This window comes from Camelus bactrianus, chromosome 3 (assembly GCF_048773025.1).
Source record: "Camelus bactrianus isolate YW-2024 breed Bactrian camel chromosome 3, ASM4877302v1, whole genome shotgun sequence".
Taxonomy (NCBI): domain Eukaryota; kingdom Metazoa; phylum Chordata; class Mammalia; order Artiodactyla; family Camelidae; genus Camelus; species Camelus bactrianus.
This window is the reverse complement of record NC_133541.1, coordinates 46,860,351-46,887,410: the sequence shown is the minus strand read 5'-3', so window position 1 is coordinate 46,887,410 and position 27,060 is coordinate 46,860,351. Positions and strand designations below refer to the sequence as shown.

Here is a 27,060-nt window from a genome sequence, read left to right as displayed (position 1 = left end):
ACCAAGTACTATTCTACTGGTAGGAGTATAACCTGTTATATCAACATTAGAAAACTGTCAATATCTGGTGAAACTGAATGTATAGAAACTCTATGATTTACTAATCCCACTCATACATATATACCTTAAAGATATGTTTGCTTATGTATACCACGATTCACATTTTTAAATGCTCATAGAGTATACTGAAAACTATAAAACATTAATGAAAGAAATTGAAGAAGACAAAAATAAATGGAAAGATGCTCACAGAATGAAAGAATTAATACTGTTAAAAGGCCTGTACTACCCAAAGCAATCTACAGATTCAACGCAATCTCTATCAATATTCCAACAGTATTTTACACAGAAATAGAACAAACTATTCTAAAAGATCACTACTAGCCAAAGCAATCTTGCTTTGTTCTTGCTCCCTGATTTTAAACTATATTACAAAGCTTTAGTAATCGAAACAGTAAGATATCGGCATAAAAACAGATACATAAATCAATGGAACAGAATAGAGAGCCCCCAAATAAATCCATACATATATGGTCAATTAATTTATAACAAAGAAACCAAGAATATACATTGAGGAAACAATAGTCTTTTTAATAAACAGTGGTGGAAAAACTGACAGCCACACACTAAAGAATGAAACTGGATCATTATTTTACACCATACACAAAAATTAACTCAAAATGAATTAAAGACTTGAATGTTAGACCTGAAACCATAAAACTCCTAGAAGAAAACATAGGTGGTAAGTTACTCGAAGTAGGTCTTGGTGATGATTTTTTTTTTAATCTGATACCAAAAGCAAAACAACAAAAGCAAAAGGAAACAAGTAAGGCTACATAAAACTAAAAAAAGATTCTGCACAGCAAAGGAAACAATCCACTAAATGAAAAGGCAACCCACAGAATGGGAGAAAATATTTGCAAATTATATATCTGATGAGAGGTTAATATTCAAAATATAAAGAACTCATACAACTTAATAGCAAAAAAAAAAAAATCTGATTTAAAAATGGACAGAAGACTCAAGGAGACATTTTTCCAAAGAAGATAAACAAATGGCCAACAAGTACATGGAAAGATGCTCACCATCACTAATCATCAGGGAAATACAAATCAAAACTACAATGAGGTATCACTTTACAATTGTCAGAATGGCTATTATCAAAAAGGCAACAAGTAACAAGCATTGGTGAAGACGTAGAGAAAAGGGAACACTTGTGCACTGTTGGTGGGAATGTAAATTGGTGCAGCCACTATGGAAAACAGTATGGAGGTTCCTCAAAAAAATTAAAAATAGAATTACCATATGCTTTAGCAATTCCATTTCTGGGTATTTATTTTATCCAAAGAAAACAAAAACAATAATTGGAAAAGATATATACACTCCCATGTTCATTGCAGTATTATTTATAATAGCCAAGATACAGAAACAACCTAAGTATCCACGAACGGATAAATGGATAAGAAAATATGGTACATAAACAATAGAATATTACAGAATATTATTCAGACATAAAAAAGAATGAAATCACAATTTGGCTTGGATGGACTTCAGCAGCATTATCCTAGGTAAAATGTCAGACAAAGACAGATACTATAAATCTTAAAAGTTCACATCACAAGAAAAAAATCTTTTGTAACATTTGGGTAGGTATTAACTAGACATTATGTGTAACATGTGGGTATTAACTAGACATTGTGATAATCACTTTGCAATGTATACAAATATTGAATCATTATACTGTATACCTAAAACTAATATAATAGTGTATGTCAATTATACCTCAATAAAAATATGACCGTAATAATATTGCTCATAATTATCAACTCTCTGAAAGAACTGACATGACCATCATTCGCAGAATGCATATATAAAATGTATATACAAAATGTTTTATTCATTGTCACTGTCACATTTTTTTCGCTGTGAGCTACCACAAGATCTTGTATATATTTCCCTGTGCTATACAGTATAATCTTGTTTATCTATTCTACACATGTCTGTCAGTATCTACAAATTTTGAACTCCCAGTCTATTCCTTCCCACCCCCCTCCCCCTTGGCAACCACACTGTAAAATGACTATAACTCAGTAAGAAAATGTTTAAAGAAATGTTTCATATTCTCACAATGGGATACTACATCAAAATAAATTTGAATACATTACAGATGTGTATACAAACTTTACAAATTTGTGTGTAGGAAAAAGCAAGTCATAAAACATTAATTACAGTATTGTTCTAGTTACATATAGCTCAAGAACAGGAAGCACTAATCTAATTTTTAAATATGTAAACACAGGTTGTAAAAAAAAATGTAAAGAAAGAAAAGAGTACTACAAAAGTCAGGGCTGTGGTTATCTTAAAAGGCCATAAGTCACTTTATGATGACAAAATGAAGTCAGAGTGGTAAAGAATATAAGGGAAATCCTGCAGTTTAAGCAGTGTTCTATTTCATGACTTGATAGAGTTAGAGGATGTTTATTTTATAGAGAAATGTTTAAAATTGCTTTATAGACAAATGTACCTAGAATCTTACACAATTTTCTGCATATCACATTTTATAATAAAGATGTTTAAGCCAAAAAAACAAACACATTCCTTTTCTCTGATTAGGTTACACCTACCTATGATTTAGATAATCCTGCCTTTTATCAGAAAGAGATACTTGAAAAAATTCAAGTTTTCTGAAATGATAATCTTACACCGAAACTCAACATGGAAAACAAATCAAAGCTAGCTGTTCTGTTTGAAGTGGTGGGGGTGGGAGGCCTGGATCATGTGTTTACTCAAATCTCTCTTTGGACATCTCTTCCCTCAATCCAGTAACTCCTTCATGAAATCCTAGAACTCCAGGCCATGAACAATTTGGGAGCTATTGCTATCTAGGGGCAGAAAAAAACCCTGGATATCAACTAACTACGCTCCTTATTTTACAGAGAAGGCTTTATGACACACCCAAGGTCATCCAGCTAGTTAATGGCAGAGTTGGCTTACAACCCAGATTTTATTTGATTTTTAGTGTATTTATCTTCATGGCTTAGTTTTTCAATGAAAGGGCATTGAGAACCACTCATCTGTATTTTCTAATAAGTCTTTCAGAATTTTTCTTATGGCAACTAGTTCTATTAGCAATACAATAGCAATAAACCAAAGCACAGCCTCCAATTCTATAGGGATATATGTGTGTGTGCGTGTGTGTGTATTAATAAATAGAAATCTATGCTATATATCATATATATACTAATAATACATATTACATATTTATGTGTGTATGTTATAAAAAGTAAGGCCACTGTATAAAGTTAAAATCAGATAGATCACTTCAACCTCAGTGAGAAAAGCAAGCCAGAACAATTATTTATTGGGTGAAAACCAGCTGTGTTTCCTCTCCACTGAGTCAAGCCAAGATGAAACAGGTTAAAGAGAGAAGGATGAGAGAATTAAAATCTTATCTACCAAAAGAATTTCCTCATACTTTGAGTGTTAAATGTAGAAGTAAAATGCATTATTTCTCTTAAGGAGAAGATTTTAAAATTTTCTCTGATAGAGTGTAAAATAGGAGAGCTTCCAGTGAGACTTCCACAGCAATTGGAAAGAAAACACTTTCTCCAGTGGCATTTTCTGCTTAACAATAAGACTCAGGTTGTCATGGGATGTGGCCACAGGGAGAACCAACCACACCCTATTCCCAGCCTTGTGCGGCAGCCAAGGAGGTGCACTGCCCTTATCTGCCTTCAAGAAAAAAATTGCCAGTCAGCTGCAATCAGCAGCATAAGAGCCAAGGTCAGGCTCTTCCTGGGCAGTCTCTAGCTAATATCTCAGCATGACAGTTACTAGGGCACCACTGCTAACAATGTGGGATGCCTCTATGGTACTTTTTGTGCCACAGCACCCAGTGGACTGGCCCAGACTCTACAGAGCTGCAGTGTAGTCTGAAGCCCCTCCTATCTAACCCTCCTTCCCTCCCCTTCTCCTTTTATCAGTAACAGATCTACACCATGATCTAAAGGTTTTCCTTGCTTAATCCTGCTCCTTCTTCCTTTTCTCTTTCATGAGCATTACCCCCAGTAAATCTCAGTACTTTGAATTCTATCTTGGTATCCCAGAGGACCCAACTGACACGGAGGGGCAGAGAAGCTTTGATCACTTCAACTGTTCTCATTCCTTTCCTATGGACAACATAATATGCAGGTTCACAGAAGAAAGCTATTTTACTTCATCATACTATGGGCAGTTTAGAAAGAAACAAAAAATATTTTTAATGCTGGACTAGGAAAACTTATGTCCATGAAATGCTCCTTCCCAGAAAATTTTTGAAAGGGCTCTTTTTCACACCCCCCCATCCATGCCTTTGCTTTTCTGTACAAGATTTACAGAAAAAGGAAGGAACAGGAAGGACAGGAGTCCAGAGAATCTGTCTCCTCCTCCATCACAGGTTGAGAAGAAACAATAGATAGGATGGGGTTGGGTGGGGTTGGGCAGGATGACTCCTGCGGAAGGCTGTTGAAGAAAACCTCAGGATTTGTTCCTGCTGACCCTCTGGCCCTGGCAGTTCCACTGCATCCAGTTGTCACTACCTACATAATTCCACCAGCATATTTTTCCCTCCTGAGATACCCCTTACCCTAGAGAAAAGGAGAGAAGTTCCATTGCTCAGGTAATCAAGACTCATCGATGATTTTTTTCCCCTGAAGGAAAGGACCACATTCCTCTTCATCCTAATGTTGACCTTGAAGATAATTACATTGGAGTTGGACTCACCTAGTACAGAGCTTCCTCCTAACAAGCATGCTTCTGGTTCCCGGTCTTTAGTATACTTGTTTGTTTCCTTGCCTCCCAACTATCCCTGGAAATGTATTTGTCCTTCTGGTCCACTGTTTTGGTAACTTCCACATGTGCTACCCCCTCTCTTTGCCTGTGGGATAATGTTGACAGGCAGCCTCTGAGGCTGAGAATCTAACAAATGAATAGTCACTCACCTCTGAGTGCTTGCCTAAACAATCATCAGGTGAGGATGAGCACTGACACATCACCACAACTGACAAAGTCCAGTTCAAACCCACCTCTTCCTTCTAAGAACCCAAGTCTGGCTCCAATAAGCCCACCCTGTCCTGAACATGAACAGTCTATTTTTGGCCCCATTCACTGTCTCTCTCGACTTTCTTTTATTGTTCACTTCTGTGCTCAGGAAACCCTTGAGACTTAAGGTTTATGATCTTAGGAGCTGTAGCTTTGAATGCTTATGACCTATTCACCCATGGCTTCTCTTAGATCTACTTGCAGACCTCTCAAACTCAGAACTAGCCCCTATTGTGGCTTTTTTTCTGGTGCTGCCAGAGATGATAAAAGGGAGCCCATGGAGAAAAACAGTGCAACAGTTATATCTTATTTTGCTTGGGAGAAATACTTCAGAATTCCCTATTCCTGTGGGTCTTTGGAACTTCCTCCCCCAACACACCACACACGAACACACACGAACACGAACACACACGAACACGAACAAACACACACACACACACACACACAACTCAGTGCTCTTCTCTACTCTCAAAGCTCCCCATATCCACACCTCCAGGACTCATACTGTCTTCTCTCTTTTATGTGAAATATAATCACTTCTAGGGTGGTTGTTTTGATCTTACGCATCTTTCCTCCCAGGCACCTATCTTAACAGAAGAATCATGGCAAAAATAATTCAAGGAGAAAGGAAGAGAGGGAAGGACTAAATGAATCTAGGGTCCATTTAAGTTTAAGATCTACCTACACAAGTAAACATGGACAAGTAATTGGCTTCTAAATCTCAGTTTTCTGATCTGTAAAAGGGGAATATAATAATGACTTTAGAATATGTATTTTAGTGCATATAACTCTATATGAAATGTAAAATTATAATTGCTCTTAAGTTAGAATACAATTTGTGTTCACCCCAAGCTAACCATTCCACATTTTTAAAGTAAATATTAGATAACAATTTGTGTTAAAAGCAATTTAGTTTTAAAGGTTCATGCTGTGAAATTAATGTTCTACAATGAAATTTCATTCAATTCTCACTCTTACCCTTGAGCTACTTTTTTCAACTGCAAATTTTTATCTATATAATACGCTTTCACTTATGTTCACCATGACAGCCTGAGTATTCTCATCTATTTGTTCAGGTTGACTTAAAATACAGCCAGATATTTTGCAGATGAAGCAATTTCACTGACATTATAAAGTAACATCTTCCAGAAATAAATTGTTTAGACTTGTACATGTGACCTATTTGTTGAATTCTCCCAAAAGGCTTTATGTCAGGAAGAATCATTTCTTCTCTCTGTAGATTAAATTCAATTTACACTGCCAGCACACAGACACACTAAGCCACCATCCAGTAGACTGACTCACTTGAATTCATAGTTATGATAAAGTTATTTGGCAAAACAAACTCAAGCTGTTAACCAGTGAGAACTAATCCCAGATTCAAAATCCAGTCCATGAATGGGGCTGTACCACTGTGGCTGTGAACATTCGGTCATGTAAATGTTCCCCTGAAGGTACTGGATGACAAGCCTGATGAAACGGAAGGGGGAATATTGGGCCTCCAACATTGTTCACCAAATGTGGTAACTAAAGAGAACAAGCAATTCTATCCAGGATCCAGAGTCTTTGGCAACCCTCAGGGCAGCTTCTGTCTTTGGTGGCAAAACAAAGTTTGGTTTTATTTTTTTCATTGTTTTTTGAAAGGGATGAGTATAATCATTTTTTAACATTGGCTCCTTTGTGTTACAGACAGTCTGTTAGCACACATTTTCAGATTCACTTCAAAAAGGAAACAAAATAGAAGTGTGGATGCATGTTAATTACCCCAAAACATGGCGCACCAGATGGCCACCAAGGTCTGCTTCTGTATAGTAGGTACATAATGCTTCCCAATCCCTTTGTCCCCTCTGAAAACCAACGTTTGAATTATTTTCCCTCCAACTACTGGTAACACAGGACGTAAGCAAGGGCAGCAAGAAAGCCATATTTATAAGTGGACCAAAGAGGGTAAAGGCAAACATTTTTGTCCCTCTTGCTACATTCTGCAAGAATTATTGGGTCCAGAGAAAGTCAAGAAAAACTCCTACAGAACCAAAAAGCATGGAGTTGGACCTTCAGTCAAGGCTTAAGCACCAGAGAAAACAAGTTTATTTTTCCAAGCAGGCCTTGTCTGCCTCTTTAATATAGGTGTGATGATTTTTGACTTCAAGGTTCCCCTGATTAGGCTGTGTAATGAGCCCTCTTGTATTACCCATGGAAGATTTTAAAATTCATTAAGTCAGTATATACAGTCATGGTCCATTCTAAGACAAACAAAACTTGCACTTTTAAAACGTCTTTCTGCTGAGCTGGGTATACATAATAAATCCTGCATGCCATTTCATCTACTACATATCCCCCCAGTGCACTCTACAGTAAAAAGCATTACCTTCCATAATATGTCTGTAAACTTCAGGGGCAGGGCAGTAGATTTGTGACACTCACCTTTGATCCTTCCCTCTCTGGCCATCCCTTCCTTTTTCCCTCACCAAGTAGGTAATTAGCTTTGCATTCATTGCTACAAATGAGGGATGTTTCAAGTGGGAGAGTAGAAATAATGCGCACATCTTTAAATATTAAAATTTTAACTATAAAATTCTAATTATAATTTTAAATATAAAAACCAAAGACTATAGAAAAACTTAGTGGCTCAGGGTATAGACCAAATAACTCGGAGAAGTTGGAAAGAAAGCAGAGCTTTCCTACCTTGGGGAAGGAGTCTCATGTCCTAGTACACATGCAGTTAGAGAAGACATCAGACAAGGTGGGACCATGCACATAAGAACCAGGGTCTCCTAGTGGGACTAATGATGATGGATGATCAGGAGCAGGCCAGAGCATGAACACTGTGACCACTTCTTGCACATTTAAGGATAAACGGCCCCTCTTCCCAAGCTTTGGCGTTATGAATATTTACATATAACCCCAGAAAAAGGAGGGGAGTAAAGGGGGAAAAGAGATCCTCAAATTGACAGATTGTTTCTACACTTCCTGGCAGAATAAGGTCCCCAAATGAAAATCATATTGCGTATGAGGAAAATAAAAAATTTATTTTGCATAACTGAGTTCGCTGATTGAGGGCCATACCTGTAACATTTATAAAGACAATCTTAAAGTTTGGGAGAAGGCAACTGGGGAGAGCAGACAGACATTTCCTAAATGAACTTGGGACAGATGAAAATGAACAGATTAACATTTCTACTGAGGGATTCTCTTATTTAAGAATATTGGTCAGGCCATATATGAGTTTCCTGTATGCCAAGAGTTTTGCCTCTGTTAATTCATCTACTCCTCCTAACAGCCTTATAAGGATGGCAAGACTATTATCTCCAATTAACGGATTAGGAAAGTGATGTTGTTCATAGAAGGAAATGACTTGCCTGGGATTCAAAACTGAGCTAGTAGGAAGTCAAAGGTGCTAAACACAGGATGTTAACCTCAGTGCTCTGCTACATCCTGAACATGCAGAACTGATACAAAGTGGGTGAGGCTATTTAAAGTATCCTCCTCTTTGTCCCTCAAACGCCTTGGCTCAGAATCCAAGCAGAATTTGGAGCTAGGACTCTTGCCTTCCAGAATGCCATCTGAAACTACAAATTTACTGTGACCCATTTATTTCTTCCATTTCCCAGTCTATGATGTGATTAGGGTTAATTACTTTACTTTTCAATAAAACTACCATTTTTAGTGTCTTAAAGTAAAATGCTATATAACTGAAAAACAGGGCATGGAATTAAACCTCTCTCTCTCTTTGGAAATTTTCAAGTTATCTGAACTGAAATGGTTTTCATATATGTATGTACATATGTATATGTGTGTGTGTGTATAGTACAAAGATGACTCAGCTATTTTTTCTAAGGTCAGACAATCATCATTTTTTCCCAAATATAAAGGGAAAAGTGTCAGTTTTTACAAAAAAAAAAAAAAATAGAACAAGTGAGAGGGATGTCTGTCTATGTAATTATAATTCAAGAAAGCAAAATAATTTTTGTTGAAAAAAATTAAAGGTTATACATCAGCCAGAACCATGAGTGAACAGAATGAAACTTCCTGTCTTGGTATCTTTTTGCTTCCCTTTCTGATTTCAGTGATATTTTTTTCATTTTATATAAATTGACTCAGGTTTAAGTAGCACCTCCCTATAGATGGAGAAATACAGATTCAACTTCCAGATGACCAATGTGCTGGCCCGGTTTCCAGGACAGAAGCCAATATTTGGTTCAAAATAAAGAACCAGATAGTTTCTCAACAAAACCTGCTGCCTGATTATCCAAAAAGTCTGCTCAACTCTCAGTTTAATTTATCCAAGGCACTCTTTGTAGATTTCCACTCATCACAGTTTGCAACGACATGTCATATCATTTACATCTTCTTTTTAACATAAGCTCACCTTGCTCACATGGGCAGAGTTTTCTTCCTGTCTTGCTGGCTGCCCCTTCTAAGGCTCCTTTGCTGTTTGTTCTCCTCTACTTGATTTTTAACAGTTGAACTCCTCAAAATTTAACTTCTGGCTCTCTTTCTTTCAACATTCTCTCTCCAGATGATTCTATCAACTCCTGCAGCTTTTGTTAGCATCAGAGTGCCAAGGACATGAAAGGTACACCTCTAGACCAGACTTCTCTCTGAGATCTAGGTCCTTATGTCTACAAACAGCTAACATTTATTGACTATTCACTAAGTGCTCTGCCGAGTGCTACAATGCAAATTTTTAATTTAGTCTTTTATGTATTATCATGTTATTCTTTTGTTTCTAGATATACATATAAGAAAATACACATTCTTATAAAACTGAAATGATAAAAATACGGGTCATCTCAGCCTACCTACTGTTCCCCTTCCTGTACATCCTCATCTCACACCCATCCTCAAGTACCTACCGTTAGTTTGATGTGCATTTTCACTTAATCATCACAACTCACTGGAGGTACTGTTCTTACTACCTCCATTTTACAGATGGGGAAACTGATGCACAAGATGATGTGAAAACTTGTCCAAAGTCACATGGATAGTAGGTGGCAGAATAGGTATTATAAGCTCAGGTTCATCACTTCAGCACCTCCACTCTTCCTTTTTCATTTTGTCACTTCACCTACATGTTTCTCAGAGACACACCAAATTCAACTGTCTAAACTTAAACTTACAACTTTCCTGCCCTGTAACCATTCACCAAGCTAAATGCTGAAAATGCTCCAATGTAAGCATTTTTCCTTCTCTTGGATCTTAATGTCAGCAAATGAATCCATCAAATACTCTTTTGTTCACGAAGAAAACTTAATACCACTTCCTCTTCCATAATTCATATCTAATCGTTCACCCAACCTTGCTGATGTGATTCCTCAATCTCTCTTGGATCTGTGAGACTCTGTCATCACTGCCACCAGTATCTCTTGACCAAATCTGCTTCCAGACTTGCCACCTTCCAAGTCAACCTACATACAATCACCAAATGAACCTTTTTAAAAATGCTTACATTGGAGCATTTTCAGCATTTTAAGGAGGGGAGCATTCATTTTGGTTTCCCATTGCTCTTAGAATAAAGTGCAAAATCATCAGTGTGGCTTACAAGTTTCTCTTGCTTCCAATCCCTGCCCACTTCCCTGGCTTTCTGTCTTAGCCTCTGTCCTCCAATCACACTGGTCTTAGTTTCTCAAACAAGTCACTCCCCTTTCAGCCACAGAGTCTTCACACATGCTGTTCCCTCTCTCTGGAGCTCTTATGCCCTCTTTCTTAACCAACATAACTCCGTTCAGTATGCAAGCCTTGTGTTGCCCAGGAGAGACTTTGCTGCTGCCTAATCTATTTCTACTTCGATTCTTATATGCTCTCTTATCACCCTTCACTTTGCATTTATTACATTTATCATCACATAATTAATTCATTAATACAAAGTATGCTTCCCCTACTAGACCATAAGCTCCAGGAGGGCAAGAACAGTGTCTCTCTCACCCACCCCTGTGCCAGGAACATAGTAGTCTCATAATAACTTCTGAAATGAAATTCAGTATGACCCTTAGTAAGTAGCTTACTTAATTGGCTCTCAAGTTTCCATTCCTGGAAAATAGGGATGGCAGCACCAGCTTAGGAGTCACATTACCTCTTTCAGGAAAGTTGGACTCATCCCCAGCAGGCCTGGCTTCTGGTACGAGTATTCAGAGTTTAAACCATTCAAGGCATCAAGGATGTTCTCCAGTGGACACCCCTAGGGAACGGAAATGGGACCTTTTAAATCCTGAGCTTCTACCTTTCCTCTCTTCTTCAACCCAAGAGTCATCAGAGGAAGTCTAAACATTACAAAGCAAGATTACTGGAAAATCTTTTGCAGATTCATTTCTCCGTATATTTAAAAACAGTACTGCTTTAACTGATTCAAGTTTGAGAGATTGGATTCTAATTTCAAGACAACTCCCCAAACAATTCACCACAGAACAGAACATTAGAATTATGATAGGTATAATTAAAATGCCATTGCATTCTAATATTGTCTCTTCCTCCAATGCTCCCACCCACAGTTGGTTTTCTGGACCAACAAAGAAACAGCTGTATGATCAGCGGGCATCCATCTGTGTGCTTCCATCTGTGGCTTCTTTTGCACTTGTACCAAGTGGACCTGGAAAAGTCAAATGTGTTCCTGTCTTGATTTTATTATTTTCCATCATTTCATGCGTGCAAAAACAAGAGCTGGAAGATTTGGGGCTTTCCCTAAGTTAGTACGTCCAAGAAGTTCAAGGGTAGTTCATAATATTTCTTTGGTCTTCTGATTAATGCTGTTGTCAAGAACTCAGGAGCAGTCAAGGAGGAGTGAAGGACAGGAGGAGGCCAATCCTTAATCACATTACCTGGGAATGAACTTCAATGTTCAGGGTAATGGCATTGTTATGACTGTGCCTCATTCAACATAGAGAAAAACAGAATCTGAGAAAATGACAATGGTGAGGCACCTAGGACTTCAGAAGTTGTCAAACTTAATCCCCAATACTTTCTTCCTTGCTTACTGTCAAACTCCCAAAAAATTCATGAAGCAGGTTAATTTCTTGCTTGCCATCTCAGCAGACTTCAGAGCCTGGGGAACAGGAAATATCCAGGAAGTTGTAGTGTTCTAACTCTGATCACTGGACTGCTGCTTTTATCAGCTTTCTAGATGTTTGTTCTTTGCAGCAGCTTTTTGGGCCACTGCTACCATGGCCTCCAGATTTTTTTTAACATGCTTGTAAACAATCGACTGGTAATGTCTTAATCATCCTTCAAGGGTAACCTCTTCAGAAAGTCTTCCCCAAATTCACCAGGAAGAGTTAAGTGCTTATGTGGTCATTCTATTTCTCTCTTGTTGTTTGTATCAATTATACCTCTGATTACAATGCTGTAATTTTTATTTATGTGTCTAAATCATTAATTCACTGGTTGTAGGATTTCCTGTTTTTGCTTGTGTCTCTGGACTCTAAAATATAAATGAATGAATAAATGAATAAAATTTGTTTCTTGGTTTTTATTAACTTCTCAATCTTACAGCAAAATGCACTAAAAAGTAAAAACTCGGTGAAGTACATCCACTGTCCAGAATACTCCATAATTCACAGACAGGAAGTTCTTTCTGAAGAATTCAACCATAAACTCATATTCCCAGTTTAGCCTCTCATTTCTACCTTCTTTCCAATCATATTTTTGCCATCTTTAAACACAAAGAATGAGACACCGGCTCTAACTATGTAACTGTGACAGCTTACTTTATCCTGCCAAACTTTAATTACCCACACTAAGGCTCACAGGGTTGGTGTGGGCTAACGCACAGTGCACATAACAGCCCTGATTAGAGTGTCTGACAGACAGTGAGCGGTGAATAGAACTTAACCCTCATTTTTATGAATATTAGGAACTTAACATCACATTCTGATTTGCCCCTATTCTCCCTGTAGCCCCACTCTTACAAAGCTGTTAGCCATAAAGAAATGATCAAAAGATAGGAAATGAGAAGGAAAATGTGAAATAAAAATGTCCTAAAACCCAAAAAATCCATCTTTGAAAAATAACGATATATTTTATTTATATCAGATCCACATGCAGTCCAGCTAAAGGAATTTTCACTGCCCACATATCATGTCTTCTATGAAAACTAATGGTTTGACATATCTTTTGGCTCAAAAGTCTCAGCACTAGGCCCTTTCATGCCAGAGTGCAAGGAATGTGTTTACTGGGGACAGCTGCCACAAAAGCAGCTCTGCAGATGAACTTTATTTAACTAGCTGCTTTGAGACATCAGCAAACTGACATCCATATAGAGAGAAAGAGAGAAAGAGTGAGACTAAAGTTAGTTTCATAACTATAGTATTCTACTCAAAATTAATAGACAACAGTGTATAATATATCAAAGGGTAACCACATTTATATCTGTTTTTCTATCAGTGACTCCTAAAGGTCTTATTTTTTTGGCCTTATAATAAAAAGAATAAACTGGATATCAATTAAAAATCAAATTTGGATATTAAAAAAACTAACCAAAACAAAAAAGAATAAACTGGGTATCAATTAAAGATTAAATTTTGGACGTAAATCTAAACCGAAACAAATATATTCCTAAGATTTTCATGTGTACCAGGATCTCTCATTTGCCACCCAGGTAGGTGCAATTAATCAATCATCAATCAACAGACACATACTGAGGTCCTGGGAGATGCCACATTCTCTGCTGTTAGTTGAGGATTCTGAGTTAAATAAAACAGTCCTTGCTTTTAAGAAACTTATGTTCTAGTAGATAAGACAGGCTAATAAATTAAAATTGTCATACTTGGTCCAAGTATTATAACAGTAGGGATATGGCACTAGTGGAACACAGAGGAGAGACAGAATCAGAGAAGGCTTCCTGAAAGAAGTGGCGTATGCTGAATTTTAAAGCATAATCAGGAGACATTAATCACAGAAGGAGGAGAGATGTACCCAGGGAGAGAAACCATATGTGCAAAGTGGTAAAAGCCAACAATATAACTTATCCAGTGGGCTATAAATAGATCACCATGGTGCCAATGGGGTAATCTGGAGGCCACAGACAGGAGTCAAGGCTGCAAAAGAGCTTAAGTTAAGATCTCCAAGGGCCTTGTGTGTAAGGAACTTTTTTCCATGAAAGCTATTGAGAGATTTTAAAAAATAAGTAAGACAGTAACATAACCAGATTTGCATTGCAGATCACTCCAGCTGACTTATAGAGAATGGACCATGTACAGAGATATGTCAAACTTTGTCACCCATAGTAAATGCTCTGGCACAGCAACCTAGTACACTTAAGTGCAGGAATAGGGCTGAAGGATAGTTTCATAAAACAAAAAAGAATTGCACTGCATGTGATACACTGATATTTTGTATTGCTTCATTGTTTAAAATTCTGGTCTCGGCCTACTGAACTGATTTCACAACCCTCTAATGGGATGTGACCTATGGTTTGAAAAACCCTTGATAAGAAGAAACAGACTAGAGTCAGGAAGATCAGATAGGAGGTTATTGTTGTAATTCAAGCAATAAGAGATGTGGACCTCAGCTAAGGCAATATAATGAAAAGGATATGGTAACGTCTGCCTTATTATTAAAGCTCTATTTATTTCAGTTGCTATAACCTAGTTAAGTAAACTTGGCAGCGTCAGTGCACTTAGGAGATAATCATCATCTGAGTGCCTGCCGTGTTTCACACAGTGCAAAGAGCTTTGCACATATATTAACTCTAATTCTGACAGCAACACTCTGGGTAGATATTATCTCCATTTTACAGATAGGAACACCAAAAGCCAAGGGAAATTAAATAGATTTGCCAAGGTCATATTGATAGAAATTAGCAGATAGGGGCACAGCCAATCTATTTAGTGTTAATTCATATTAACTCCTGAGCCGTAATCTACTGAATGAATGCACTGCAGTACTTCGATGATTATTTAGCTTATTTCCAGCTTTTTGCTATTATAAACAATGTTATCATCAACATTTTGGGGGCCTATGCACCAGAGTTCCTTGAGAGCAGAATTCCTGGATCATAAGGTAGGGTTTGTTATATTATATTTCATCTTTATTAAGGACACATCCATCAATCCCACTTTATTGAGTGTTTTGAACATGTAATTGCTAGATTTTTCCCTAGCCTTTTTCTACATCTGTGTAAATGATCATGATTTTATAGTGTAGCTCTATAAGTATGATAAATTTTTAATGTGTTTTCTAATAACCAACAGTCTTGCACTACTAGAATAAACCCTACTTGTTCATACATTTTTTAATATAGCAGTGGCATCTATTATTAAATACACTAATATTTAAATTTGACATATGTATCAATATTCATAAGTATGATTAATTAGTCTATTGATTATTTTCTGGTGCAATCTTGTGTTAGCTTTGGGGATGCAAAACCTACTTCATAAAAATAAACCTGAATTTTTTCTTCTTTTTTATGCTCTGGAATACTTTAAGTAGCATTATACCCATGTCCTCATTTAATGTTTAGTTGAATTCTCCCATGAAACTACTGGAAGATGGTGCTCTTTCATGACAGTGTCTTTGGCTACTTTTCCTATTCTTTTTAAGGTAATTTGTCTTTTAGACTGTCTGTCCTGGAGTCAATTTTGGTAATTTTCATTTAAAAACAAATTATCTACTTAGTTTAGGCTTTCAAAGTATTTCCATACAGTTCCAAAGTGTTTCTAAAGAGTCTTCAAATTATTTAAAACTTTCCCTCTTTTCATGGTTTTTTGTTTTTTTATCCCTTCTAATTGTGTATAATATGTTTTCGCCTCCTTTTCTTGATTAGATTAACTAGTGGCTTTTTTATTTTTTAAATACAGCCTTGGGTTTTATAGTATTTGTTTACTAACTTAGTATTTTATGCTTGTAATTAATTCCTTTCTTGGCTTATTTTGTGTTTTAATTTTTAACATTTTGAGTTGAGTTTTTTAATTCTTTATTTTCCATTATTTTAGTGTTATGGATGTGGGATTTAATGGGGTAAGTTTCCAGGTGTTAGAATGTTTTGTGGGGTTTTTAGGTCATTAATTTCTAGTTTTACTGCATTATTGTAAGAAAATGTTCCTGTAATATATCTAATACTTGGAATATATGGATTTTTCTATAACCAAAATTAAGGTCAATTTTTGTGAATGTTCCTCACACACTAGAAAACTACATAGACATAGTTATGATCAGGTAGCTATATATAAGCTATTTGATTACATAGAAAGATACATACATACACAAATACTTGATGATGTTATTTAGGTTTCTGTATCAGGGGTTAGTTAGCAAACTATAGTCTGGCCCGTTCTGCTTTTGTAAATAACGTTTTCTTGGGAAAAGAGCCACAGCTATTTATTTATGTATTATCTCTGGCTACTTTTGCACTACAACATTAGATCTGAGTATTTGCAACAGGCACAGTATGGCCCACAAAATCTAAAATACTTACTATTTGGCCCTTTCCAGAAAGTATTTGCTGACTTAGTTCTATATCATCATTAAGTTTTATTCTAATTCATCTGTTTTGCATTTTATAAGTGTATTAAATTTTTCTAATATTATTAAACTTCAAATTTCCATTCAATTTCATGTAGTATGAAATATTTCTGAGAGTCTATAAGTAACTTTTACATTTTCATTGTGAATTTTAGCCTTTAGCTTTATAAAATATATTTACTTCTTTATTATCATTTTTGGTTTAAATTCTACCTTGTCAGATATCAATATTTTCTCTATTGCTTTGTTTGTATGTGCTTGATAGAGCTCTGACTATTTTATTTTCAACCATTCTGAATCTTTCTTTTGGGTGTGTCATATATAACAGTGTTGGATATTACTTTGTTAATCAGAAAAAAATTTATAACTCTATTAATCCGTTTTTATTTTGATATAATCAAGATTTTTACTTAACTCTGCCATATTGTTTTATGTTATATAACATACTTAGTATCCTTCCCTTTTTTGGTTACTTTCTATTTGGTCCCTACTGTGAGAAATATTACACAATAACAGCCTCTTTTCCTTGCACCTCCTCCAGCACCTGGTCTGAAATATTAATTTACTCATAATAATAATAATCACAAAGTAATTATAAGCTTTTTATTTGTTTTCCTTATTTTCCTTATATTTTTAGTTATGGTATATCACAATTTTCAGACTATACAGCCATTACATACCACACTTCCTCTTATATAACTACCACTTTGGTATTATCTCTGTATGTCCATATATACTTTGTATTCATCACCAGACCTTCTGTCAATTTTCTTTCATTCTTTATTGTTGCCTGAAGCTCATTTTCTAGTAGATTCCTCAGGAAAAAAAATATATTCCCTGAATTACGGCATGTTCACCAGTTTGTGTGCAACTTCTATATTAGAAAGTCATTTTGGCTGGGAAAAAAAATGGCTCACATTATCTTTTTTGAGTTATCTTTAACATGCTTCTTCATTGTCTTCTGGAATAAAGTAGTATCGGCAAGCAGTTTGATGACCTAAGATTTTCTTTTCTGGATAAATGTATTGGTCTTTTTTCTTAGTTTCCAATTTCATTTTCCTCTGCTTTAAAGTCCAGTAATTTTACCATAGTATGAATTGATGCTTTATGCATATTTTAAATGACATAGTTCTATGCCAAATTTCAACTGGTAATAAGCTCTTTCAATGTATTGTTTTCTCTTTTTTGAATTTCAAAAACAACTTTTGAGTTAAGTTTCTAGCATTTGTTCTTTTCCACTGTTTTTATTTTCTTATTCAGAGAATCCTAATTATATATGCATTGGACTTTCTTTGCCTATCTTCATCTTTCACTTTTTCTTGAATTCTTTTCTCTCTCTGCATTTTTTTTTCTTTTTGCTATTTATCTTCAGATGTTACTGGTTTTATTCATTTATCCTCGTATCTCTTTAAGTTTAGTCTTCATTTCTGAAATATTTTTTTCTTTTTCTTTGATTATTTTTGGTTTAAAAATTGTAAACTGACTATACTTCAATTAAAAAAAAAGAAAACCCTTCTGAAAGAAAAAAATTTTTCAAATAAAAATGAGAGGAAGGGGAGGGGAGTCTTCTTCCTCAGTATCAAATCTGCAGATGTGGAATCAAAGCTTGTGTCTAATAAGACAATTTTCCACAACTTTCTATTGTTTAGTTTATGCCTTTCTTGTTTCTCCCACATCTTATGGTAAAAGACCTAGGAAAAGACCTAGGTTGTTGCTCAGTGGCAGCCAACTAAGAGGCATTTATGTAAAAACTCAGAAAAGCTGAACAAGAGGGCTTGAAATATATCTTTTGATGTAGTTCTAGCAGATGGTGGCAACTCTACTTGAAATCTAAAGGAATGTAACTTGAAACCTTCATCTCATATATCATTGACATTTTTTGCATTAACGGTCTAGAGCTCCAGTTCATGCAAATCTGATCATTCTGATTTAAACCTTCAAAAAATCAATATAAAGAAATATAGTCTATGATATCCACTTTTGTTCAAGGAAAATCATACATAAAATACCCTAGTAGGAGGGATGTAAATGTTAGTAGGTGATGCAAAAGAAAAAGAGAATGTGAGCATTTGGATTTTTCTACATCATTTTGTATCTACAGATTTCCCCCAACTTCCCAAATTAAGGTTCACATACAAAATGATTGCTAATTCATTCACTAAAATGACTTCCCTTAATTTCTCTACACAATTCCTTTAACACAAAATCTATACACGAAATGAAGAAGTCTAATTATACATTCTCACAGACAATAGGAAAAAGTGTAGATATATAATGGTTTCATAGAGAATATAATCAGGTTAACTGAATAAGAGAAAAAAATCATAAAGACTCAGAAACATCAGAAATAGAAAAAGGAGAGAACATGAAAGAAAAAAAATAAATAATGAGGCTTTCAAAAATCTACAGTGTGTGGTTTTTACTCTGTCCTTTCCAAAGTGGTTTAAAGTACATCCATTCTATCAGGAATAGCCAGTTATGTAAATCTGTACTCTTAACATAGAACATTAACTGAGGCCATGAGAAAGAATGAGCAGATGGAGAGACTCTTGGGAAAGCTGGTGTAAATAAAGATTCCGGAGGCAGAAAGAATCCTTTCACTTAAGGGAAAAAATCAGGCTCTTCCCAGAAATGCTTTTCTCTCTGTGTACTTAGCTATTTTAGTGAAGAGTGCAACATGAATGTGCAAGAACGGGTTGGGTCCATTAAGGATATTCAATCTCCCAGAATGATGTCCAGTTCTACTGTTAATAATTTGGTAAGGTTGATCATGTTGGAGAAAAGAAGATTCTCCTTTCAGAGGGCCATTTTATACCAACTACATTCATCTCTGAATTCAGATCTCAAACTCACTTCATAGCTAGTAGGCCAGGGATCTCAGCCACTTTCTCACAGGCCTTACCAACCATAGCCATTGGTAGTAACACAGTGATGCTCTTTTGGACATGATCATGATGGTGATAATGTATCTCACTGCTAATATTCATACCATCATCCTCTATGGAGTGGGAAGAAGAAAAGGAGGTGAGTGGAACTGCATCTTACATATAATTGTCTTCATGGACAGCTTTTACCCTGAAGTCTTCCCCCCGCCCCTTGCCTTCTCTCTGCCCTTTTCAACTTCACCTTGTACTACCTCCTCCTCTTGGTTTTCATGAACTAAAGTAAACAATCTGGTAGGTCTCCTTTCCTACATTTCTCCCTGGTCATTGAAACTACTGAAGGGAAGACTTGCCTTATCAGACACAAAACATTCTAGAAAGGTACTGTTAAAAAAAGATTATAGTCTTGGAATAGACAAATAAGTTAGTAGAATAAAAAAGAAAGAAGAGAAATAAACCATTTATAAACTGGAGTTTAACATATAACCAAGGTGGTTTTTGAGTAAGTGGGAAGAGGTAGCTCATTTCATAAATGGAGCCAAAACCACTGGCTATCCACCTGGAAGAAAATGAAGTTGGACTCTTAATTCATACCAAATGAAAAAATAAATTCCTGATGGATTAAAGACTTACATGTAAAAATGAAAACAATAAAGATCTTTAAAATAATACTATGTGTAGAATTCTAGAGGCAAAGGAGACTGATATGCCTATTCTGGGAACCCAGATACATAAAAAAGTGTATTACTATCTTTAAATACTTAAAATTAAAAATTTTGTTTGAAAAAGGAACTACATTGGGGAAAAGTATTTACAACACATATGACAAGCAAATGGGTAATATCTTTAGTATACAAATAACTTATAAATTAACAACAAAAAGGTAAATAATTTAATAGATAGTAGGGTGATAGATATAAATATTCAACTGAAAGCAGAATACCAAAAAAGCATTCAACCCTGCTGAAGCAACAATGAGATAATTTATATCCATCAGATTGTCAAAAATAAAGAGTAATAATACCTACTTTTGGCAAGGACTTGAGGAAAATTCTACTAGAGTCTTTTTTGGGAAGTAATCTACAATATTTTTCAAACTGCAAATATGTATATTGTAACCCATACAATTCTACTCTTGTGAATTTATTCTATAAAAATAATAGTACTAAGATATAAGGGGATATACTGATGAAGCATTCAAATGAAGAATTATTTTAGTAAGAAAAACAGAAACAAAGTGAGTGAATATTTATTAAAAGAGGACTGCTTGAATAAATGTCATTACACTTATAAAATGTATTTGGCAGCATTAAAAAGAATGCATTAGATATATACCAGTTAATCCAGAGGGATTTTGCCAGTGTATGTTTCAGCAAAGAAATCAAGATTCATAGAAGTTTATGTGATAATGTCTTTTTTTTTAATAAGAAAAAATAATACTGTGTGTGGATGGATGATTATATCTTTTTCTTTTTTTATAATTAAATAATTAAATAATATCTTTATTGACATAATTCACCCTTTCAAAGTACACAAGTAAGCATGCCATTCACTTTTATATTTATTTTAAACTTTCATATAAAACTACCAACGGAAACCTAGAGCACAGAAGAACTGTTTACCCAAGCAGAGGACAGAAGCACAGAAGCATCAGAAGCTTATCCTTTTAGTGCAGGCACAGTTGAAAGATGAAACACCAAACATTTGTGCTTACAGGTGCCATGTAGAAACGTTCTTGGGGAAGAAGGTCAAACAACAGGAGAGTCAAAATATATTTCACCTCGAGCTTCTTGCTGCTTAACTTAAATGAAGCTCTGCTTTTCCTGATTATTCCCCCATTGCACGAGCAAACAATATTAGAAGACCATGGCTAAAAATTTGATTAACAACTCATTCTAGAAAGACTTTCTACCTCCTGGAATCCTCTCCTTTCAACAGCTCTACACCAGATGTTCCAGGGAGCACAAATCTCCTCCCCTTGGAGGTGTACAGTGTGGCAATTCTGACAACATGAGGTTTAAATTCTGAAAATACATCAGCAAATATAAAACTGATGATTTTAAATTTCTCCTTTAATGCATATTTCAATGGAGTTTTTCATCCTGGAGGTCAAGCTATGAGAAATATCACCCGTAGCAGGAGAAGACTGAAATTTCACTTCTTAGAGATATTTGAGGCTTTAAAAATTCTTGTGGAAAGAGAATTTTTGCTAAATTCCTTTGTCTCCTCCTTTAGCAAATAGGGAGCAATCTTGGAAGGTCCAGTTACTCGCCTTCTGTAGAACAGAGATGATATCCCAAGTACACTTGTTTAAGGCTTAACTAGAGTCAAGAGCAAAAAAAGGGTAAAGGAAAATCCCATTCCTTCATCTTCTTCCTAAAGAAAACAAAGGGAAACTTAGGTGGGGGAAAGTAGCAGAGGAATGTGCGTTTCCTGACTGCCCCTCCTGGGCTTTGTTCCTAAGGGTGGAGGCCTGTGAGGTAACACAGAAGTCAAGGTGTTCCCCTCCTGCTGCCAGACACCATCCTGAGCTGGACCCCAAGGACAGGGTGACATGGTAAGATAACTGAGAAGCCCTGAGTTTTGTTCCTTCTTGATCTCAACCCCCAGAACTTCTGGGGCAAGGCTGGGTGACCTTGCAAAGTCAGGGGAAGGTGAGGCAGGAGGGTGATGCCCCATGGCCCGAGAGAGCTATGGGCAGGGCAAATCAGCAAGGAGAAGGTGGCCCAGGCTCCACTGGGATTTCCTAAACCAGAAGAAGCCACGTACTTTCCAGCTGCAGATATGAAGCCATTAAAGTGAGAGTACCCTGGGGGCACGAGGCAGTGCCAAGGAGCGGGCTGTTACAAGTCACTGCAGGTGGGCAAGCCAGAGGCCAGGGCCATTTCCTCCCAATGACCCACACACCAGATGCCACTGAAAGGAGAGAAACCTGGGGAGGAAGAGATTTTCTAAAGACTGAGCATTTTTGTTTAAAAGAGTCTTTGTTCTACCCAAAAAGAATGAGTAAATGATTGAGACAACAGAAAAACTTTAAACTGCTTTGGGCACTCAGTTAATTTTGGTTTTCCTACTAAACAGCCAGCGACAGGCACAAGAAAATGAAGCTAAATCCCAAACAAAAGTAGTTAATTTTCACTGCAAAACCAAGGGGTTGTGCAAGTTAAACACTCTCTGGCACACCACTGGATCCACCCGCTTTCCCCTGTGCTGCTCACAGATTTGACCCCTGTGGGCCTCGGGAAACCTCTGCCTGGGCAGCTCTGCACCCTGGCTTGTTTCTGGACTGTCGGCAGGCAGGGTGGGTATGTAAGAGAAGCAGCTAAGAATCCCCAGCAGGGCTAAGAATCCCCAGCACGTACTACTGTCAGAGTGGACATTCTTCTTAACCCACTCCCAGAGAAGCTCAGACAGAGAAAAAAATAATTCTGAAAAATTTTATTATCACGTAATGAGCTGTACCTCTTCTCCCTGCCCTCAACTTTGCCATTTCTAGTCTCTTTTCACTTCTCCTTGGTTAGACTTTGGGTCTTGGCTAAACCAAGATGTTCTGGGTTTTTTGGTTTTTCTTTTCTTTTTTTTTTTTTTTTCTTTCTCTTTTCAAACCACAGTAACTCATACAGGAGCCAAACCCCTTAACTAAAGAATAATTTATGGCAGAGTAACTAGCATTTTAAACAAAATCATTTCGGGGGTCAGAAGTTGACTCCTGAGTGAGGTATGTGGCGGCCTCCTCCCCAGGCTGGCCTGCTGGGATTATAACATTACCCCGAGGGCCTGTGCCAAGGCCAGAAACAATGCCGCCTGGATCCTCCTCATCCCCTCCACTGCCTCAGCAGTGCCTGCAGAGCAGTGAGGCTCTCTGCTCTAAGGACATGGCCCTGTGGAAGGGCTTGTTTTTCACCAGTAGAAGAGTTACTGAAATAAATGTAAGAGGTTCAGTTGCCTCAGTGAAGAAAAGCCATGTTGCTTGGATAAGTGATCTTTAAGCACATCATGTGGTTCAACTGAAAGCAACAGGGCTCATCAACAATAGCTCTAAGAGGTGCTTAGCAAGGCAAGGCCCAGTCAGCACAAGACAGGATGACTCATTAAAGACTCTGTTCACAAATGCTCAGCATGTCCTGTCCATTCACATGTCACATGCAGGAGCTGTGGATAATGACACCAAATTCCACTCCTAGGTTACCTTGTCAGCTAGTCAGGTCCAAGGCCAAGGTGCCCAACCCAAGTGTGAATAATTCAGAGCTGGCATGTCACCTCGAACCATAGGACCAGAACACCACCAGCTGGGAAGAGCTTCTAGGGTAGGACTTCCAGATCTATGTGCTGGGCATTCCTTGAGGCAAAGATGAGCCAGGACTAGCAAAAACTCTGTTTGTTCTTTTTCTATTATGGGGAAATAGATGCGCAATAGAAAATGAGACAGTAAAGAGACTACTCCCCTGGGAGATTGGCAGTGAGCGTCAGGACATAGTGTCCGGGCACTGGCTTGAGGGAGAGTGGTTTAGGTGGAGAGGGCTGCTGCTGTGGTTGGAGAACCCACGTCCTAGTGATGGCCTGTCCTCCTCCTGCCTTTCCAGGCATGTGGACCAGAGAGAGCTGTCTGTGTCTGTATGTACAGTGCCAGTGGCTGGTGCTGCCTGGTAGACAATCATGCCCACAGCCTCCAGAATCCTATGTGCCTGTGGGGAGCCTGGGATCTGTGAGCTGAGGGAGCTGCTGCGTCTGCACATGGGACTCCTTGGGGATGAACTACACTGGCAGAGTGAACAGGCTCATGAAAACTTCTGTGGTGTGGTAAACTGTGGTTTACTTGGCAAGGCTTCCCTGTATATGAACCAACTACGTAAGTATCACTCCACTCAACTCAAAAAATACTTCCAGCAGAATTTCCCAAACAGTTTACTAACAGTGCACATTTTGCATTTCAAGAGCCATCTTTCCCTTGATAGGTTATGAGGTATATCAATAATCACAAAAAAAAAAGTATCACATACGCTTTCCATTGTAACTATAACTATGTAACATCTAATACTTTTATCCCAGATAAAGAAAATTAATCTAACACACTCATCTTCTATTTACTATCTTTTCAATTTCAGTGAGAAAAGAAAAGAAGAAATGGAAAGCAAATTACTTTTGATTTGAGAGAATTAATATAGCTAAGCAAGTATGCCCTTCTAGACCAGTAATGATAGGCCCCTGCCTGGCTCTAACAACGGACACTGTTTCAAACATTATGGCATTTTGCTGATGAACATGCCCCACTGAATTTCTAACCCTTCATTTTCTAAATTGTACTTTTGAAAACTTGACAAGGCTTGTTTGGTTACTGAATTATATCCTCTTCGGAATTTCTTCCTTCTGAAAGTTTTTTTTTTCCCCTTAAAGGAATATTATCCCTGCTTTGTACAGCTTTCTTAATACTCAGATGTTCTCAATATACTTCACAGCTCCAACCATCCCCAACGGTTAATTTTCACAACTAAATGATGTATGGTAGAGGCCAATTTCACAATCAGAAGGTGTTGCCTTCCTAACAATTTACTAGAGAATGAAAGAGAAGCTGATGTCAGAGCAGATCTGACTGAGGCTCTGCATTTTGGTCTGGGGCCTCCACCTCCTTGGTTTTTCTTAAAAAGGATCAAATCAGATACCAACCCAAAGGCCACACAGACATCCTCCTGAGAATTTACTGTTTATGCTCAGGAGACGGAAAGGACAACATGGTACAGAGCCTGTTGCTTCCAACTCCCTGCTGGTCTATATAGAAATTCAACAGAAACCATATTCCAGGACCAGGAAGGTGAAGTATTTTTTTTTTAATATAAAACTATCTAGCAAACATTTAGGATATGTGTCATATTTATTATCATATTCTGTATGCCACAAATCCCAAAGTGTGGTCCATAATTGAGATTTTGGCTGTTATTAAGAAGACCACAACTTCCAACAGGAAAGGCCTGCCTCTTGCTTAAAAATCAGTAGATCCCAAATTTCACGACCCCTCAGTCACATTACCCTCCTAGGATTCTTAACCTGGGGAAAAAAAATTAGTATTGGTATCTGTGATTTAGTCAACAGTATAAATTACAGATATTTTTATTTCATGTTGTAACTCTACATGAAGAGGAATTATTCATGCTGTGTTCAAATCAGGTAATTTCTGTAAAACTCACTGATAGACATTGTTTAAAGTTTATTTATAAAAAGGCAATTTTATTACTGTATTACAGATTTTAAAATATTTTGGTAATTGCATGACACAAGAATCTACACATTTTACTTTATGCATTTAACTTTTTCTGAAAAAAATAAGTTAACATTATTCTGAGAGAGAATCCCCAGGCATTGCCAGACTGCTGAAGGAGATGGTGGCATACTTACACACAAAAGCTAAGAAATCACATACCAAGCCTACATGATGGGTGGCCCAGGTGATGAACGGAGAAGGGCTTGAAGGAAACTAGGGAAAAGAGTACCTGCTTAGTTAGTAATGTCAGCCATACAGGATGGGGGACTACAGGAACGTGCACTGTGTATTTGCTATTCCTAACTCCAAAACTATTGGGCAATATTTACACATTTGTGGGGGGAAAAAACAGTGAGCTGCAGCACAGTTCAGTTATCATAAGTAAATGCTAATTTCTTTCAACCACTAACTATTGCCAAACATTCTCTAGGCAAAATTAATGCAGCTAATTCCATTGTTAGGAGAGTTTTAAAACCCTACAAAATGCTTTTTTATTTTGAAGCCAATCCAGGGACAACAGTCTAAAACAATTTCTCTCCTTTCATAGAAATATATATATACATATATATTTTTTTTAAGTCTCACCTAAGGCTTTAAATTGAGAAACCCTTATTTTTGGATGGGCTGCCCCCAGTCTTGTTACACATATTTTCGCCGTTTTGTGCTGCCAGTGACTGAAGTCTCATAGTCATTTCTAATATAAAACCTTCTCAACGTTTGTTTCAAAATACTTGTAGTGGGGAAGTCACCTATTAAATCACTCCTTTGGCAGAGAGAGCGATGGCCATGTGGTCTGGAATGGAGGACTTAGCATTCCCAAGGAGTAGCTAAGGAGAATCCAGGTAACTGAAGTAATTAGAGGCACTTGCAAATTGAAAGCATTTTTGCTACATTTCTTGACCAAGCAGAGGCCCTTTTGCTGATTTAAGAAAGAAAAAGTTGGGCACTTGAAAATGTAATATACAGAAAACCAGAAAGGTACAGGTTAGGGAGTGGTTTGTACTAGAAAGGATCGTCAGGAATTGGGAGCTGGGGCTTTCAGAAACTTAAGGCCCAACAAGAAATGACTTGTGAAATTTATAGCAGTAAGCATCTGCATCTTATTACGTCCTTCACTCTTCTTTTCCACCTCCTACTCCTCCTCTTCTCTTGTCCCCACTATTTTCTCCTCTGAATTTCCCTCTTCCTCGTCTTTGCTTCTCCATTTCTTGCCCTCTCCCGCCCCTCTCTACCTAATATTGTCTAGCTTTTTCTCCCATCTCCACTTCTGTTCTTTCCTCCTCTAATTTCTGTTTTTTTCTCTCCTTCCTGAAGCCCTACAAGAAAAATCCCACTCGTAAAAAGGAAGTAGTCAAAAAATCTCTCAGGTTGTAGTGTCTGCATGAC

The 27,060-nt window shown here is 37.1% G+C and overlaps 1 long non-coding RNA gene across 1 annotated transcript in view; it reads right to left on the bottom strand.

Moving 5' to 3' along the window:
- The window catches only part of LOC141576316 (uncharacterized), a 546,933-nt gene that overhangs the window by 331,763 nt on the left and 188,110 nt on the right, over positions 1-27,060 (bottom strand). The window contains exon 3 of the long non-coding RNA XR_012504669.1: positions 11,153-11,257. This is a non-coding gene — a long non-coding RNA (uncharacterized LOC141576316). The remainder of the gene's footprint in view (positions 1-11,152; positions 11,258-27,060) is intronic.